At 36.9% G+C, this 19,329-nt stretch overlaps 1 pseudogene; it reads right to left on the bottom strand.

Moving 5' to 3' along the window:
* The window catches only part of LOC133550458 (neural cell adhesion molecule 1-like), a 662,135-nt pseudogene that overhangs the window by 85,019 nt on the left and 557,787 nt on the right, over nucleotides 1-19,329 (bottom strand).

Genomic DNA, 19,329 nt, shown 5'->3' on the forward strand with positions numbered 1-19,329 from the left:
TGGATTTTCAAATTCTGTATGAGTTTTGTCTCTCTTAGAATTAAAAATGTCCAGCAAAGCGAGACCAGCTTGTTAGTCAATAAATACAGTTTAAAAAATAGAGGCAGCTCACTGGTAAGTGCTGCTATTTGAGCAATTTTTAGAACAGGCCAGCGTGCGACTCATCTGGTTCTTACGGGCTACCTGGTGCCCTAAACAAATGTATTTTTTTCCCTCTTGAATTTGAATTTTTTATTGTAAAAATATATATTTAAACTGCGGCTTTAACTCATGTTAAAACGATACAAACATTAAAAATTAATTACAAAGAAATAAATACAATATCATTATCATTTAAACACATTAATAAGAAAACAATCCTCATGTTTTAGTTTTTTTAGACACCGAGGTCGCAAAACAAGGCCTCTTTCTGGATTTTCCAAACTATGCACAAGCGGGACTTAAACGTATCGTTAAAAAAAAGCGACACATTTTTGTTTAAAGCGACGAGATCGCAATAAAGGATGGAATATAAATGAAAGCCCCGCACGAGTGCTAACGAGAAGGTCTTTAAAATGTGATCCTTAAGGGAGGGCTTGGGGGGGGGATTTAAATGCAAAGCTTTTAATATTACGAGCACTTCCTTATGATAATACACCTCCGTTCCCAGAAGTGTATACCTCATTTGAAGACCTCGCTCAACACTAACGAGCTGGAATTGCTGCAGTGCATAAGAGTGACAAAATTTGTACTACAGACAGATTTTTAGTAAGGAATGAAGGGAGGGTGCGCTAAGTACTACTGTACGCCGCTCTTTGATCAATCTATCAAGCTGCTTAAGAAACCGGAATCTGCCGCATTAGAAAAATGGAACTCGATGCCATCTGGGAAAAATAGTGATGTGACATTGAGGGCGAATCAATTACATGGAATGTTCTTCTCATTCGATACTCTCAAAGCTGGGTTTTCCAGGGGTGAAAAGTGGGGGGAAACTAAGCAGACGAGACGGATAGGAAACTTACGTGTGAGAGAAAAGCCTGAGCGGTCCCATGGAATAACAGATGGGAAACCAGCGTGAGATGCAAGCGAAACAAAACAACAAAAAAAAGGAAGAAGAAGAAACAGAGAGAGTGAAATGAGAATGAAAACGGGGAAAGTACGTCTTTTTATCGGAATTACCGACTGATTAGGAACAGAATAGATCAGGGGTCAGCGACCTTTTTGAAACCTAGAGCTACTTCTTGGGTACTGATTAATGCGAAGGGCTACCAGTTTGATACATACTTAAATTAATTGCCCGAAATAGCCAATTTGCTCAATTTACCTTTAATAAATAAATCTATATATATATAAAAAATGGGTGTTTCTGTCTGTCGTTCCGTCGCACATTTTTTTTTTCCTTTTACGGAAGGTTTTTTGTAGGGAATAAATGATGAAAAAAACACTTAATTGAATGGTTTAAAAGCCCTGCGATGAGGTGGCGACTTGTCCAGGGTGTACCCCGCCTTCCGCCCGATTGTAGCTAAGATAGGCGCCAGCACCCCCTGCGACCCAAAAAGGGAATAAGCGGTAGAAAATGGATGAACGGTTTAAAAGAGGAGAAAACACGAAAAAAATGAAAATAAAATTTTGAAAAATAGTTTATCTTCAATTTCGACTCTTTAAAATTCAAAATTCAACCGAAAAAAAATGAAGAGAAAAACTAGCTAATTCCAATCTTTTTGAAAAAATAAAAAAATTATAATTTATGAAACGTCATTAGTGTGAATGTGAGTGTGAATGTTGTCTGTCTATCCGTGTTGGCCCTGCGATGAGGTGGCGAATTGTCCAGGGTCTATCCCGCCTTCCGCCAGATTGTAGCTGAGATAGGCCCCCCCCCCCGTGATCCCAAAGGGAATAAGCGGTAGTAAATAGATGGATGGATTAGTAATTTTTCTTGATTAAGATTAATTTTAGAATTTTGATTACGTGTTTTAAATAGGTTAAAATCCACTTTTGAAATAAGATTTAAATTTGATTCTACAGATTTTTCCAGATTTGCCAGAATAATTTTTGGGAATTTTAAATCATAATAAGTTTGAAGAAATATTTCACAAATATTCTTCGTCGAAAAAACAGAAGCTAAAATAAAGAATTAAATTAAAATGTATGTATTATTCTTTACAATAAAAAATAAAAATACTTGAACATTGATTTAAATTGTCAGGAAAGAAGAGGTAGGAATTTAAAAGGTAAAAAAGGTATATGTGTTTAAAAATCCTAAAATCATTTTTAAGGTTGTATTTTTTCTCTAAAATTGTCTTGCTGAAAGTTATAAGAAGCAAAGTAAAAAACATAAATGAATTTATTTAACCAAGTGAAGACACAGTCTTTAAAATATTTTCTTAAATTTTTAAATTATATTTGAGTTTTGTCTCTCTTAGAATCAAAAATGTCGAGCAAAACGAGACAAGCTTGCTAGTAGTAAAATAAAATAAAATAAAAATAGAGGCAGCTCACTGGTAAGTGCTGCTATTTCAGCTATTTTTAGAACAGGCCAGCGGGCGACTCATCTGGTCCTTACGGGCTACCTGGTGACCCCTGGAATAAATGGATGCAAGACAGCTAACAAAAAAAACCAAAAACGAGTCCAAGATTTGTTAAGAAGGTCCAAAGGAAAACTCTGCAGAGGATCAATATGCAAAAAGAAGATAGATCGTGGAATAAAATCTTAACTTGCGTATTATCACCTAAAACAAATTAAAAAATTGCCAGACATTTAGAATTATTAGTTGAAAAATGTTCCAGTGCAAAAACCAGAAAAGTGCCCATATTCAGTGGCCTAGTGGTTAGAGTGTCCGCCCTGAGATGGGTAGGTTGTGAGTTCAAACCCCGGCCGAGTCATACCAAAGACTTTAAAAATGGGACCCATAACCTCCCTGCTTGACACTCAGCATCAAAGGTTGGAATTGGGGGTTAAATCACCAAAAATGATTTCCGGGCGTGGCCACCGCTGCTGCCCACTGCTCCCCTCACCTCCCAGGGGGTGAACAAGGGGATGGATCAAATGCAGAGGACAAATTTCACCACACCTAGTGTGTGTGTGTGTGTGATAATCATTGGTACTTTAACTTTTTAGTACTTTGATAGGTAAAAATGACTAAAAAGCAAAACAAATGAACTACAGAAAATACCTTGCATATACTGTTTGTTTTCTAGGCTAACAAAGCTATGTTGACAGTGTCTTGATCTGTTAGTGTACAAATGCACTGCACTACTTGGCAGAAAAACGGCGCAACGTACTGAAAGGTAAACGCAACTAAAGCAACACATTTTGGCAGAAAGAAATGAACTACATAAAGGGAAGTGGATTATATTTATACAGTGGGGCAAAAAAGTATTTAGTCAGCTACCGATTGAGCAAGTTCTCCCACTTAAAATGATGACAGAGGTCTGTAATTTTCATCATGGGTACACTTCAACTGTGAGAGACAGAATGTGAAAAAAAAATCCAGGAATTCACATTGTAGGAATTTTTAAGAATTTATTTGTAAATTATGGTGGAAAATAAGTATTTGGTCAACCATTCAAAGTTCTCACTGATGGAAGGAGGTTTTGGCTCAAAATCTCACGATACATGGCCCCATTCATTCTTTCCTTAACACGGATCAGTCGTCCTGTCCCCTTAGCAGAAAAACAGCCCCAAAGCATGATGTTTCCACCCCCATGCTTCACAATAGGTCTGGTGTTCTTGAGATGCAATTCAGTATTTTTCTTCCTCCAAACACGACGAGTTGAGTTTCAAATCAAATCAAATCAACTTTATTCATAAAGCACATTTAAAATTTACCACAGGGGTAGCCAAAGTGTTGTACAAAGGGCAGGTTGAAAGATAATACGAGGACCGAGCAAACAACACAACACAAACAGAACATGATAAAAAATAAATAAATAAAACATAAAAACAGGTTCACAGCAGGTGTATAATGGGGCGCCCTTGCAGGGTGGATATCACTTAGTGTTAAAAGCCAAGGAATAAAAGTATGTTTTTAAGAGAGATTTAAAAACAGGAAGAGAGGAGGCTTTTCTAACACTCAGAGGTAGGTCGTTCCAGAGCTCGGGAGTTTATACCAAAATGGATACATGGATGATCCAGCATAGGATTCGGAGAATGTCATGTGGTCAGATGAAATCAAAATAGAACTTTTTGGTATAACCTCAACTTGTCATGTTTGGAGGAAGAAGAATATTGAGTTGCATCCCAAGAACACCACACCTACTGTGAAGCATGGGGGTGGAAACATCATGCTTTGGGGCTGTTTTTCTGCTAAGGGGACAGGACGATTGATCCGTGTTAAGGAAAGAATAAATGGGGCCATGTATCGTGAGATTTTGAGCCAAAACCTCCTTCCATCAGTGAGAGCTTTGAATGGTTGACCAAATACTTATTTTCCACTATAATTTACAAAAAAAATCTTTAAAATTCCGACAATGTGATTTCCTGGATTTTTTTTTCACATTCTGTCTCTCACAGTTGAAGTGTACCTATGATGAAAATGACGGACCTCTGTCATCATTTTAAGCTAAAACAAAGGAAGTACAGAAAACACTGTTTGTTTTTTAGGATAACATACTGCCCTACATCGCGAAAACTAGCAGATTGCTCAGATAGACAAAATAAATAAAACTACAGATAATTACCCGTCAATACCAAAGATCATTTTTTGGGCTACAACAAGACAAAACGGACGCTTTGGAAAACTCGGCAAAGGGTGTTTGGATGCAACATACAGTACAGGTCAAACGTTTGTACACACCTTCTCTTCCTTTAACGCGTTTTCTTTATTTTCGTGACTATTTACATTGTAGATTGTCACTGAAGGCATCAAAACTGTGAATGAACACATGTTATGTACTTAAGAAAAAAAGGCTCATCGAGAGAATGCCAAGAGTGTGCAAAGGGTGGCTATTTTGAAGAAACTAGAATATAAAACCTGTTTCCAGTTATTTCACCTTCTTTTGTTGTGTACATAACTCCACATGTGTTCATTCATAGTATTGATGCCTTCAGTGAAAATCTACAAAGTAAATAGTCTTGAAAATAAAGAAAAGATATTGAAATGAGAAGGTTTGTCCAAAGTTTGGCCCGTACTGTATATATAGCCTAAACATAAATGTGTACATATTTTATTAACATAATGGATATATAATAATTATAATTGGATATTAAAAGTATGTGAAAATCTAACTCCTACCTTGTTTATTTCAGTGACAACCCCCTTAAAGTTTTGTAATCAATTACGAATTTAGAGTAGCTAAACTACGCCAAACATGGATATGTGGAGAGAGAGAGTTTTTCATTTTCCCCAACATGCATTCTAATGGATTAAATCAGTGTAATTTTTAATTTAATTTATTTTTTTTAATCACAAGGTTCAGGAAACAGGTTTTGTTATGTATGACCGTGTGTTTACATTTTGTATTGGTTGCATTTTTTTTTTTGGCGGCATGACTAGGGAAGCTTGTTTGGATTGCTACAAAACTATAACTCCTAGGCATTGACCTGAAAAACTGAAAACATGTTTTAAATTCTAGTTTCTGCAAAATAGCCGCCCTTTGCTCTGATTACTGCTTTGCACACTCTTGGCATTCTCTCGATGAGCTTCAAGAGGTAGTCACCTGAAATGGTTTTCACTTCACAGGTGTCACAGTTTTGATGCCTTCAGTGACAAGCTACAATGTAAATAGTCTAGGAAAAACTACATTTCAACTCCTACCTTATTTACTTCTGTGACAACCCCCTTAAAGGTTTGTAGTCAATCATAAATTTCAAGCAGCTAAACTACGCCAAACATGGATACGTGGAAAGAGAGATTTGCGTTTTCCCCAACATGCATTCTTATGGATTAAATCATTGTAATTTTTTTGTTAAATCACAAGGTTCAGTGAGCAGGTTGTGTTATGTATGACCGTGTGTTCACATTTTGTATTGGTTGCATTTTTTTTTTGGCGGCATGACTAGGGAAGGTTGTTTCGATTGCTACAAAACTATAACTCCTAGGCATTGACCTGAAAAACTGAAAACATGTTTTAAATTCTAGTTCCTGCAAAATAGCCGCCCTTTGCTCTGATTACTGCTTTGCACACTCTGGGCGTTCTCTCGATGAGCTTCAAGAGGTAGTCACATTAAAGGGTTTTCACTTCACAGGTGTCATAGTTTTGATGCCTTCAGTGACAATCTACAATGTAAATAGTCTAGGAAAAACTAAATTTCAACTCCTACCTTGTTTACTTCTGTGACAACCCCCTTAAAGGTGTGTAGTCAATTATAAATTTCAAGCAGCTAAACTACCCTGAACATGGATATGTGGAAAGAAAGAGCTTTGCATTTTCCCCAACATGCATTCTAATAGATTAAATCAGTTTAATTTTTTTATTAAAAAAAAAAGAATACAAAAAAATCACAAAGTTCAGTGAGCAGGTTGTATTATGTGTTCACATTTTGTATTGGTTGCATTTTTTTTGGGGCGGCATGACTAGGGAAGGTTGTTTCGATTGCTACAAAACTATAACTCCTAGGCATTGACCTGAAAAACTGAAAACATGTTTTAAATTCTAGTTTCTGCAAAATAGCCGCCCTTTGCTTTGATTACTGCTTTGCACACTCTTGGCGTTCTCTCGATGAGCTTCAAGAGGTAGTCACATTAAAGGGTTTTCACTTAACAGGTGTCATAGTTTTGATGCCTTCAGTGACAATCTACAATGTAAATAGTCTAGGAAAAACTACATTTCAACTCCTACCTTGTTTACTTCTGTAAAAACCCCCTTAAAGGTTTGTAGTCAATTATAAATTTCAAGCAGCTAAACTACGCCAAACATGGATACGTGGAAAGAGAGAGTTTTGCATTTTCCCCAACATGCATTCTAATGGATTAAATCAGTGTCATTTTTTATTGAATTTTTCTTTTTAAAAATCACAAGGTTCAGTGATCAGGTTGTGTTATGTATGACCGTGTGTTCACATTTTGTATTGGTTGCATTTTTTGGGGGGCGGCATGACTAGGGAAGGTTGTTTCGATTGCTACAAAACTATAACTCCTAGGCATTGACCTGAAAAACTGAAAACATGTTTTAAATTCTAGTTTCTGCAAAATAGCCGCCCTTTGCCCTGATTACTGCTTTGCACACTCTTGGCATTCTCTCGATGAGCTTCAAGAGGTAGTCACATTAAAGGGTTTTCACTTAACAGGTGTCATAGTTTTGATGCCTTCAGTGACAATCTACAATGTAAATAGTCTAGGAAAAACTAAATTTCAACTCCTACCTTGTTTACTTCTGTAAAAACCCCCTTAAAGGTTTGTAGTCAATTATACATTTCAAGCAGCTAAACTACGCCAAACATGGATACGTGGAAAGAGAGAGTTTTGCATTTTCCCCAACATGCATTCTAATGGATTAAATCAGTGTCATTTTTTATTGAATTTTTCTTTTTAAAAATCACAAGGTTCAGTGATCAGGTTGTGTTATGTATGACCGTGTGTTCACATTTTGTATTGGTTGCATTTTTTGGGGGGCGGCATGACTAGGGAAGGTTGTTTCGATTGCTACAAAACTATAACTCCTAGGCATTGACCTGAAAAACTGAAAACATGTTTTAAATTCTAGTTTCTGCAAAATAGCCGCCCTTTGCCCTGATTACTGCTTTGCACACTTTTGGCATTCTCTCGATGAGCTTCAAGAGGTAGTCACATTAAAGGGTTTTCACTTAACAGGTGTCATAGTTTTGATGCCTTCAGTGACAATCTACAATGTAAATAGTCTAGGAAAAACTAAATTTCAACTCCTACCTTGTTTACTTCTGTGACAACCCCCTTAAAGGTGTGTAGTCAATTATAAATTTCAAGCAGCTAAACTACCCTGAACATGGATACGTGGAAAGAAAGAGCTTTGCATTTTCCCCAACATGCATTCTAATAGATTAAATCAGTTTAATTTTTTTATTAAAAAAAAAAGAATACAAAAAAATCACAAAGTTCAGTGAGCAGGTTGTATTATGTGTTCACATTTTGTATTGGTTGCATTTTTTTTGGGGCGGCATGACTAGGGAAGGTTGTTTCGATTGCTACAAAACTATAACTCCTAGGCATTGACCTGAAAAACTGAAAACATGTTTTAAATTCTAGTTCCTGCAAAATAGCCGCCCTTTGCTCTGATTACTGCTTTGCACACTCTTGGCGTTCTCTAAAAGAGCTTCAAGAAGTAGTCACATTAAAGGGTTTTCACTTAACAGGTGTCATAGTTTTGATGCCTTCAGTGACAATCTACAATGTAAATAGTCTTGGAAAAACTAAATTTTAACTCCTACCTTGTTTACTTCTGTGACAACCCCCTTAAAGGTTTGTAGTCAATCATAAATTTCAAGCAGCTAAACTACGCCAAACATGGATACGTGGAAAGAGAAATTTTTGCATTTTCCCCAACGTGCATTCTAAAGGATTAATTCAGTATAATTTCTTTATTTAAAAAAAAAAGAATAAAAAAATCACAAAGTTCAGTGAGCAGGTTGTGTTTGTTAGTTATGTGTGACCGTGTGTTCACATTTTGTATTGGTTTCATTTTTTTTTTGACGGCATGACTAGGGAAGGTTGTTTCGATTACTACAAAACTATAACTCCTAGGCATTGACCTGAAAAACTGAAAACACGTTTTATATTTTAGTTTCTGCAGAATAGCCGCCATTTGCTCTGATTACTGCTTTGCACATTCTTGGCATTCTCTCGATGAGCTTCAAGAGGTAGTCACATTAAAGGGGTTTCACTTAACAGGTGTCACAGTTTTGATGCCTTCAGTGACAATCTACAATGTAAATAGTCTTGGAAAAACTAAATTTTAACTCCTACCTTGTTTACTTCTGTAAAAACCCCCTTGAAGGTTTGTAGTCAATTATAAATTTCAAGCAGCTAAACTACGCCAAACATGGATACGTGGAAAGAGAGAGTTTTGCATTTTCCCCAACATGCATTCTAATGGATTAAATCAGTGTCATTTTTTATTGAATTTTTCTTTTTAAAAATCACAAGGTTCAGTGAGCAGGTTGTGTTATGTATGACCGTGTGTTCACATTTTGTATTGGTTGCATTTTTTTGGGGGCGGCATGACTAGGGAAGGTTGTTTCGATTGCTACAAAACTATAACTCCTAGGCATTAACCTGAAAAACTGAAAACATGTTTTAAATTCTAGTTTCTGCAAAATAGCCGCCCTTTGCTCTGATTAATGCTTTGCACACTCTTGGCATTCTCTCGAAGAGCTTCAAGAGGTAGTCACATTAAAGGGTTTTCACTTCACAGGTGTCATAGTTTTGATGCCTTCAGTGACAATCTACAATGTAAATAGTCTAGGAAAAACTAAATTTCAACTCCTACCTTGTTTACTTCTGTGACAACCCCCTTAAAGGTTTGTAGTCAATCATAAATTTCAAGCAGCTAAACTACGCCAAACATGGATATGTGGAAAGAGAAATTTTTGTATTTTCCCCAACGTGCATTCTTATGGATTAAATCATTATAATATTTTTGTAAAATCACAAGGTTCATTGAGCAGGTTGTGTTATATATGACCGTGTGTTCACATTTTGTATTGGTTGCATTTTTTTTGGGCGGTATGACTAGGGAAGGTTGTTTCGATTGCTACAAAACTATAACTCCTAGGCATTGACCTGAAAAACTGAAAACATGTTTTATATTCTAGTTTCTGCAAAATAGCCGCCCTTTGCTTTGATTACTGTTTTGCACACTCTTGGCATTCTCTCAAAGAGCTTCAAGAAGTAGTCACATTAAAGGGTTTTCACTTCACAGGTGTCATAGTTTTGATGCCTTCAGTGACAATCTACAATGTAAATAGTCTTGGAAAAACTAAATTTTAACTCCTACCTTGTTTACTTCTGTAAAAACCCCCTTAAAGGTTTGTAGTCAATTATAAATTTCAAGCAGCTAAACTACGCCAAACATGGATACGTGGAAAGAGAAATTTTTGCATTTTCCCCAACGTGCATTCTAAAGGATTAATTCAGTATAATTTCTTTATTTAAAAAAAAAAAGAATAAAAAAATCACAAAGTTCAGTGAGCAGGTTGTGTTTGTTATGTGTGACCGTGTGTTCACATTTTGTATTGGTTTAATTTTTTTTTTTGACGGCATGACTAGGGAAGGTTGTTTCGATTACTACAAAACTATAACTCCTAGGCATTGACCTGAAAAACTGAAAACACGTTTTATATTTTAGTTTCTGCAAAATAGCCGCCATTTGCTCTGATTACTGCTTTGCACACTCTTGGCATTCTCTCGATGAGCTTCAAGAGGTAGTCACATTAAAGGGGTTTCACTTAACAGGTGTCACAGTTTTGATGCCTTCAGTGACAATCTACAATGTAAATAGTCTTGGAAAAACTAAATTTCAACTCCTACCTTGTTTACCTCTGTGACAACCCCCTTAAAGTTTTGTAGTCAATTATACATTTCAAGCAGCTAAACTACCCTGAACATGGTTACCTGGAAAGAGAGAGTTTTGCATTTTCCCCAACTTGCATTCTAATAGATTAAATCAGTGTAATTTTTTTTCTTTAAAGAACACAAAAAATCACAAAGTTCAGTGAGCAGGTTGTGATATGTGTTCACATTTTGTATTGGTTGGATTGTTTTGTTTGCGGCATGACTAGGGAAGGTTGTTTCGATTGCTACAAAACTATAACTCCTAGGCATTGACCTGAAAAACTAAAAACATGTTTTATATTCTAGTTTCTGCAAAATAGCCGCCCTTTGCTTTGATTACTGCTTTGCACACTCTTGGCATTCTCTCAAAGAGCTTCAAGAAGTAGTCACATTAAAGGGTTTTCACTTCACAGGTGTCATAGTTTTGATGCCTTCAGTGACAATCTACAATGTAAATAGTCTTGGAAAAACTCAATTTTAACTCATACCTTGTTTACTTCTGTGAAAACCCCCTTAAAGGTTTGTAGTCAATTATAAATTTCAAGCAGCTAAACTACGCCAAACATGGATACGTGGAAAGAGAGAGTTTTGCATTTTCCCCAACATGCATTCTAATAGATTAAATCAGTTTAATTTTTTTATAAAAAAAAAAAGAATACAAAAAATCACAAAGTTCAGTGAGCAGGTTGTGTTATGTGTTCACATTTTGTATTGGTTGCATTTTTTTGTTTGCGGCATGACTAGGGAAGGTTGTTTCGATTTCTACAAAACTATAACTCCTAGGCATTGACCTGAAAAACTAAAAACATGTTTTATATTCTAGTTTCTGCAAAATAGCCGCCCTTTGCTTTGATTACTGCTTTGCACACTCTTGGCATTCTCTCGATGAGCTTCAAGAAAGGTTTTTACTTGTCATAGTTTTGATGCCTTCAGAGTCAATCGACAATGTAAATAGTCTTGAAATAAAAGAAAACACATTTTAATTAGAAGGTGTGTCCAAACTTTTGGCCTGTACTCTACTTTATAATACTTCATTTGTGTGTGATCACCCAAAAATACAAAACAAATCCATGGATTTTCTTCACTGGAGGACGCCGAGAAAAAACAATGACAGCAACTTATGACTGGAAACACACGAGTGAAAGCAAAGTTTTTACTTAGGAATTGTGTCGCTCGGCTGTTCGTAGTAACTATGTCAGCTATGTTACGCTAGCGGTCTCAATGGGATTGCAGCCAAAATAGGAAGTACAGACAATAAACAGCGAGAGACAGTTGAAAGCTAGCTAATATTGCCTTAAAGACATTGCACCACAATGTTTAAAACCAAGCATTTAGAAAAAAAGTTAGGACTGAATTCAGGATTCTGCGTATATAAGCTTGGTAAGAATGGAACCGGGCGTCAATTATTGCGGAGGGGAGGACGGAGTACTTACGGACTGGCTTGGTCTGGAACGTGCTGGTCGGGCTGCTCTCGCCTTCGCCTTTGCCGTTGATGGCGGACATCTTGAGCTCATAGGTGGTCTCGGGCTTCAGTCCCACAATGGTGATCTGGGTCATGTCTGTGGGAGAAAAAAGTTATTCAAAGTTACTCACAAAAAACATTCATTTGATCTTTTTCCAACATTAAACGCCAATGTTAAAGTAAAGTTGGTTGTTTTCCGTTTGGGGAACAGAACCTTCTGTTCAGAACTACGTACCTACGACTAAAGACCAAAGACCAGAAGCTAGTATTCGCTGCAGAGTACGCTGGTATAGAGGTTATTAAATAAACATCCCTTATGCGTAAAATTCGAGAAAAAAAATAGGCCTTAAGCCAGGGGTGTCAAACTCGTTTTCACTGATAGCCACATCGCAATTATGACTGCTTTTAACAATGAGTAATAAATGAATATACATGTATAAATATATATAAAACTTTTTTACATAAGCTGCAAAAAAAACATTTAAATTTTACTTTAAAAACCTGGAAATTTTACAGTAAAAGCAGTGGGGGGTTTTTTCTCTACAGCATATTAAACAATTGAATAAATGGAATGGAATAGAAAAACCATACCACTGTTTTAGCAATAAAATTCAAGCAACAGAGCTGCCAGTTTGTTTGTTTTTACTGTAAAATCTTGTTGTTTTGATGTCTTTTTTTGTTTGTTTTTTAATGTTTAAGTGTCTTACTGTATAAGGGAAAAAAAACAGTACCAAAGTTGACTTTACGGTAAAAAATTGTACAGTAAAATCTATTGTCAATTTTACAGTCTAAAATTTCCAGTCATCCATTTTCTACCGCTTATTCCCTTTTGGGGTCACGGAGGGCGCTGGCGCCTATCTCAGCTACAATCGGGCGGAAGGCGGGGTACACCCTGGACAAGTCGCCACCTCATTGCAGGGCCAACACAGATAGACAGACAACATTCACACTCACATTCACACACTAGGGCCAATTTAGTGTTGCCAATCAACCTATCCCCAGGTGCATGTCTTTGGAAGTGGGAGGAAGCCGGAGTACCCGGAGGGAACCCACACATTCACGGGGAGAACATGCAAACTCCACACAGAAAGGTCCCGAGCCTGGGATTGAACCCAGGACTGCAGGACCTTCGTATTGTGAGGCAGACGCACTAACCCCTCTGTCACCGTGAAGCCCAGTCTAAAATGTGATTGATCATTTGTTTGGAAATCATTAATCAAGCAGATATTTAAGTACAGTATTCATCTTTATTTTAACAAAATAATATGTAATATTTGCATGTTGAATGCATGCAGTACATAATTTTTAATGTCAAAGGGGAAAGAACAAATATATTTAGTTAACAAAAGATTAAGCATTTTATCAACGCATATCATTTTCAGGCTTTCGCATGGCCACATAAAATAATGTGGCGGGCCACGTTTGGGCCACATTTGGCTTTAAGTTTGACACCTGCGCCGTATGCAAAATAAACGACCACTGCAGAGCTCCCTTGTTTTATATACTACTCCGGCCCGGCTGCACCAAATGAAAATATAAATGCATTTAATAAAGTCAAATTCAAATAAGGCAACAAGAGAAGTATCCTACACTTCTCTTTTGTAAAGTAAATCTGAACAGCCGATATGGGCATCTGCATCAACTATATGATTTGCCTGAGAAGCTGGAAAGGACAAAAAAAAAAAATATATATATATATATATTTTTTTTTAAATTAAATACGAGGTGGCGACTTGTCCAGGGTGTACCCTGCCTTCCGCCCGATTGTAGCTGAGATAGGCGCCAGCGCCCCACGCGACCCCGAAAGGGAATAAGCGGTAGAACATGGATGGATGGATGGATGATTGTGGTCGTTACGATCGTCCTGTTAACGATATCATAGCCTTTGTAAAAAAACAAAAACAAAAACAAAAAAAAACTGCCTGGGTGGATTCTAAATCACTTAACGGACATTGTTGCTATTTAACGTTTCAAATGAGTAGAATATAATTTGAGTGGTTCTCTTCTTTACAGCGTCGGATAAAACGCATCATTGTGGTTCTTTGCCTCGGAGCAACGTACCATGTTGGATCATACGAACAAGTAGTACAAAAACACTTAGCACCGGTCCGATTGTGCATTTGTTTTCTCCGAGCGGAATATTAAACACAGTCAACAGTTTGGCCTCGAGGCAAAACAACATTTTTAATTTTAACGATTGTTAAATATGAATGTGTTTCAGTAGACCCTGACAGGACACAACATTAGGTACATCTGCACAATCCGAACGGCAAGACTAACATTCAATCTGATTGATATTGTTGCACAAAATGTTGGGGGGCCTGCGAGGGACTTGGCAGTACTTCTTTCAAGCATGCGATGGCAGCCATGCTTTGTGTGGAGACATCCAGCAGGAACAGGAACACCTGCTTGCTCTCCAGAACAAAGCCAGGTCCCTTAAGGATGACTCTCTGTCAGCTATGTGGCTCCAGGATGGCGTTTTTTGCTGACATATGAAGTTGCGTTTACAGTACAGTCCCTGCAGAACCTCATTAGGTGCTATTTGTGGTACCGTACATCACACCTTTGAACACACTTTGCAAATGCTATTTCCACAAAAAAAATTGAAAAGATATAACACTTATATTTGTTGGTATAATTGTACACAAATAAACTCCCGTATTTTTCGGACCATAGGGCGCACCGATGAACGGTATATTTTCGATCTTTTTTCATATATAAAGTGCACTGGATCATAGGGCGCATTAAAGGAGTAATATTATTATATGTTTTTTTCTAAATGGAAAACAGTTCCTTGTGGTCTACATAACATGTAATGCTGGTTCTTTGGTTAAATTGTTCCATGGATGAGGTTTTACAGATCATCTTCAAGCCGCTTTCTGACAGTCGCTTCCGAATGCGCCATTTTGTGGGCGGTCTTATTTACGTGGCTCACCTTCGGCAGCGTCTTCTCCCCGTCATCTTTGTTGTAGCGGTGTAGCGTGCAAGGACGCAGTGTTAATTTTGACAGCAAAATTTGATTTAGTTTTAGTCATAGTCTTTTGACTAAAATGTAATTTAGTTTTAGTCATAATTTAGTTATTTAAATTGTTTTAGTTTTAGTCTAGTTTTAGTTGACGAAATATCATAAGGTTATAGCCGACGAAAACTACAGTAGATTTAGTCGACTAAAGGGTAGGATGTAAGCTTTCCCTTCAATTTCTGAAAGTCAAAGCAAAACAGCGGACAAATCACAGATACAAGTCGTATTTTGATGAAAATCATGTCTGAAATTTTTGTATTTCACGAGTAAGCCGTGTAATAAACGGGATAACGTCGAGTGAGTTGTATGTTGTGGAAAATGCTTACCTGTGTGTGGATTTCGGGGTGATTGGACTGTAAATGTCGCTTCAAGTTTGTTGTGTTTTTCCCCGTAATCCTCGCGCTGCATTTCTTACACTGCGTCTTGTTATCTTTGACGTCCCAAAAAAAAATTCCCCACATGTCCTCTCTCCTCTTCCTCTCCGGCGTTGACATGTTGTCTTCTGCAGTCTCAAACGCAAACTACGTTTACCTAACTTCCTTACCACGTCGCTCTGATTGGTTCTCTTCCCAACTCCTCCCGCCTCTTCCTAACGAAATGAGTTCCGATTGGATCTCGTCTCTGGCAGACATTTTCGTCTCGTTTTTATTCATTGACGGATATGTCAATACACCTCGTCAACGTCTTAGTCCACGTAAATTATTTTCTATTTAGTTATTGTTTCGTTTTAGTCAGAAAAAAAAGGTTGTTGACGATAACTATGACGAAAATTTTTCGTCAACAAAATTAACACTGCAAGGACGGGAGTGGAAGAAGTTTCAAAAGGTGGTGCTAACTGTTTTGATGACAGTCTGACTAGACTTCAATCAATAACGGAGCAGCATCTCCTCATCCATGTCTCACTCGTGCAATAACGACGCCGGAAATGTTTCCCGTGAAAAACCGTCCGACTGGAACTCTCAAATAACTAAAGTTCCTTGGGTGAATAATGTACACTCACTACACCGGTATGTTTTAGCGCTTCCATGGCGAGTTTACTGACAGATATAAGTGAGAACTTTATACTACTTTATATTAGAAAAGGCAACAGCGGAGGATGAATCTCCCATAACAAGAAGATAGAGGAAAAAGAAGAAGCTTATCGACTACGGCATTGGAATGCGCGCACATTTTCAGGACTTATGCAGATCCCAAATACAGATCAGCAGGTACCAGAAGTTAAGAAAAGTTGCTTTTGCGTAATATTGCAAAAAAAAAAAAAAAAACGCCAGATACACACACCACAATAATACTTGTATGTTGAAGCACAGTATAATCCATCAAGCGGTGCGGCTTCATACCTTACCAAAGTCCTACTAAAACATTTTGATAGATTTTTTTAACGCTGTGTGTAATGTTCTATATTTTCAATGGCACATATAAAATGTTGGTGTTGTTTACTTGAGTTATATTGCAGTCTACACTATGTCCTGTGTGTGACTTCCATCATATTGCAGTGTACACGTGCCTGATCTCTTATGTTTGACTGCCATCTACTGGTCACACTTATCATTTCACCATGTACAAAATAAAATAGCTTTGAGGTCGGTAAACAACACCAGGATTATTCCGTACATTAGGCGCACTGTCGAGTTTTGAGAAAAAAATGATTTTAAGTAAATGGGTTATACTTGTATAGCGCTTTTCTACCTTCAAGGTACTCAAAGCGCTTCGATACTATTTCCATATTCACCCGTTCACACACTGATGGCGGGAGCTGCCCTGCCAGGCGCTAAACACAACTCATCAGGAGCAAGGGTGAAGTGTCTTGCTTAAGGACACAACAGACGTGACGAGGTTGGTAGAAGGTGGGGATCGAACCAGGAGCCCTCAGCTTGCTGGCACGGCCTCTCTCCCAACCTCACCACGCCCTATAGTCCGGAAAATACGGTCATAGTGTCACGACCGGGACGCATGGTGATGCGGGATTTTGTTCTACCAGGATACAAAAGACGAATCCGGACAGGACTTGCGGGTAAGGGCTTGATTAAATAGTAAAAATAACACAGAACAGGTACAAAACAGAAAATAAATGACTGGATAAGGTGCAGAGCACACCTGAAACTAAGGCTACACTTAGCACAGACTATGATAACTAGCATGGGGCTAGGAGACAAGCAAACACTTACGTGATAGTCGATTGACGCAAATAAAGAAGCCAGACTGACTGACTGGAAAAGGCAGGCTTAAATAATGTCAGTGATTACAAACAGGTGCGCGTCCGGAACACGAGCGGCGGGTGAAAATAATAAGTAACTATGGTAACCAACTCAGAGGTGCACAAACAGGAACCAAAGGAGTCCAAAACCAACAGAAAACACAAGTGACTCGAAAACCCAAACAGAATATGATCCGGGCAGCGGATTATAACAAATACTGTACTTAATTATTTTAACGGGCGTTACTAATTAATGGCAATACAGTAGGATGTGACCCCAATTTCAACGAAAATCCAGGTATCACGTCTTGGCAATGGTGGTGGTGTTGGTGATCCCAAAATGCAGAGCCAGGAAAAGGCTTGCAGGTAAAAAAAAAGTTAGATAATCCTTAAATGAGGCAAAAGGACAGGGAGTCGTGCCGCTGGGAAATTCACGTACAAAAATGCAAATCTCTACGCATAGCATGAGCAGAAAATCGTGAAATGTAAACTGCATGTTTAGCTAATATGAGACGTGAACCGCAGCACAAAACTACATAAAGCCCTCTGATTGTGATCAGCGACATTGTATACTGATTACCCATCAGAGGCAGGTGTGCGCAATCAGCGTTCCTAGCAACCAAGGGAGCGTTTTGATGTAATCGACTTTATGTCACATTTATATATATATATATATATATATATATATATATATATATATATATATATATATATATATATATATATATATATATATATATATATATATATATGTAGGTGTGGGAAAAATCACAAGACTACTTCATCTCTACAGATCTGTTTCATGAGGGGTTCCCTCAATCATCAGGAGATTTTAATGGAAGCATTCACATACAATGGTTTGTATAGGGCACAGAGTGGGTGGGTACAGGCAGGCGTAAGGTTTGGTCATTGGCTCATGTGTTACCCAGGAGGTGTTTCCGTCTGTGGCGGCATGTTGAAATGATTTCACTGCGCTTGTTGAGGGATGACAGGTCTGGATGATGTATAATAAACCGTTTCTCTTTCAAGCATAGGTTGCATCTTTTATTACCACTGTTGTAAGGTGTGCTGGATGCAATAATTTGCCATGTTATTGAATATTCAACATTTTTGTCTTTGAGGTTCCAGATGTGCTTGCTGAGTTCTGTAGAATTCCGCAAAGTCTGGTTTCTAAAAGAGGCCTTGTGATTATTCCATCTGGTTTTAAACGCTCCTTCGGTTAATCCTATGTACGTGTCGGATGTGCTAATATCCTTGCGTGTTACCTTTGCTTGGTAAACGACTGATGTTTGTAAGCACCCACACCTACATATTACACTCTACCACGGTATCGAGCACTATTCTCTGGATAATCCAATCAAGATATATATATATATATATATATATTTATATATATAATAAATACTTGATTTTCAGTGAATTCTCGCTATACATATATATAAAATTAATATATATATGTATATATATATATATATATATATATATACATATATATATATTAATTTTATATATATGTATATATATATATATATATATATATAAATAAAATAAATACTTGAATTTCAGTGTTCATTTATTTACACATTTACACACACATAACACTCATCTACTCATTGTTGAGTTGAGGGTTGAATATTCCAACCTTGTTTTTCTAACCATATGCATGTACACTAGATGGCAGTGTTGTCCTGTTTAAGAGTGTCACAACACATTGCTGTTTGGCATCAAGCACTATTCTCTGGATAATCCAATCAAGATATATATATATGTATATATATATATATACATATATATATATATATATATATATGTATATATATATATATATATATATATATATATATATATGTATGTATATATATATATATATATATATATATATATATATATATATATATATATATATATAAGAAATACTTGATTTTCAGTTAATTCTAGCTATATATATTTTTATTTTTATTTTTATTTATTTTTTTTTATTAATATATATATATATATATATATATATATATATATAAATAAAATAAATACTTGTATTTCAATGTTCATTTATTTACACATTTACACACACATAACACTCATCTACTTATTGTTGAGTTGAGGGTTGAATATTCCAACCTTGTTTTTCTAACCATATGCATGTACACTAGATGGCAGTATTGTCCTGTTTAAGAGTGTCACAACACATTGCTGTTTGGCAGAC

Source organism: Nerophis ophidion, linkage group LG04, assembly GCF_033978795.1.
Source record: "Nerophis ophidion isolate RoL-2023_Sa linkage group LG04, RoL_Noph_v1.0, whole genome shotgun sequence".
Lineage (NCBI taxonomy): Eukaryota > Metazoa > Chordata > Actinopteri > Syngnathiformes > Syngnathidae > Nerophis > Nerophis ophidion.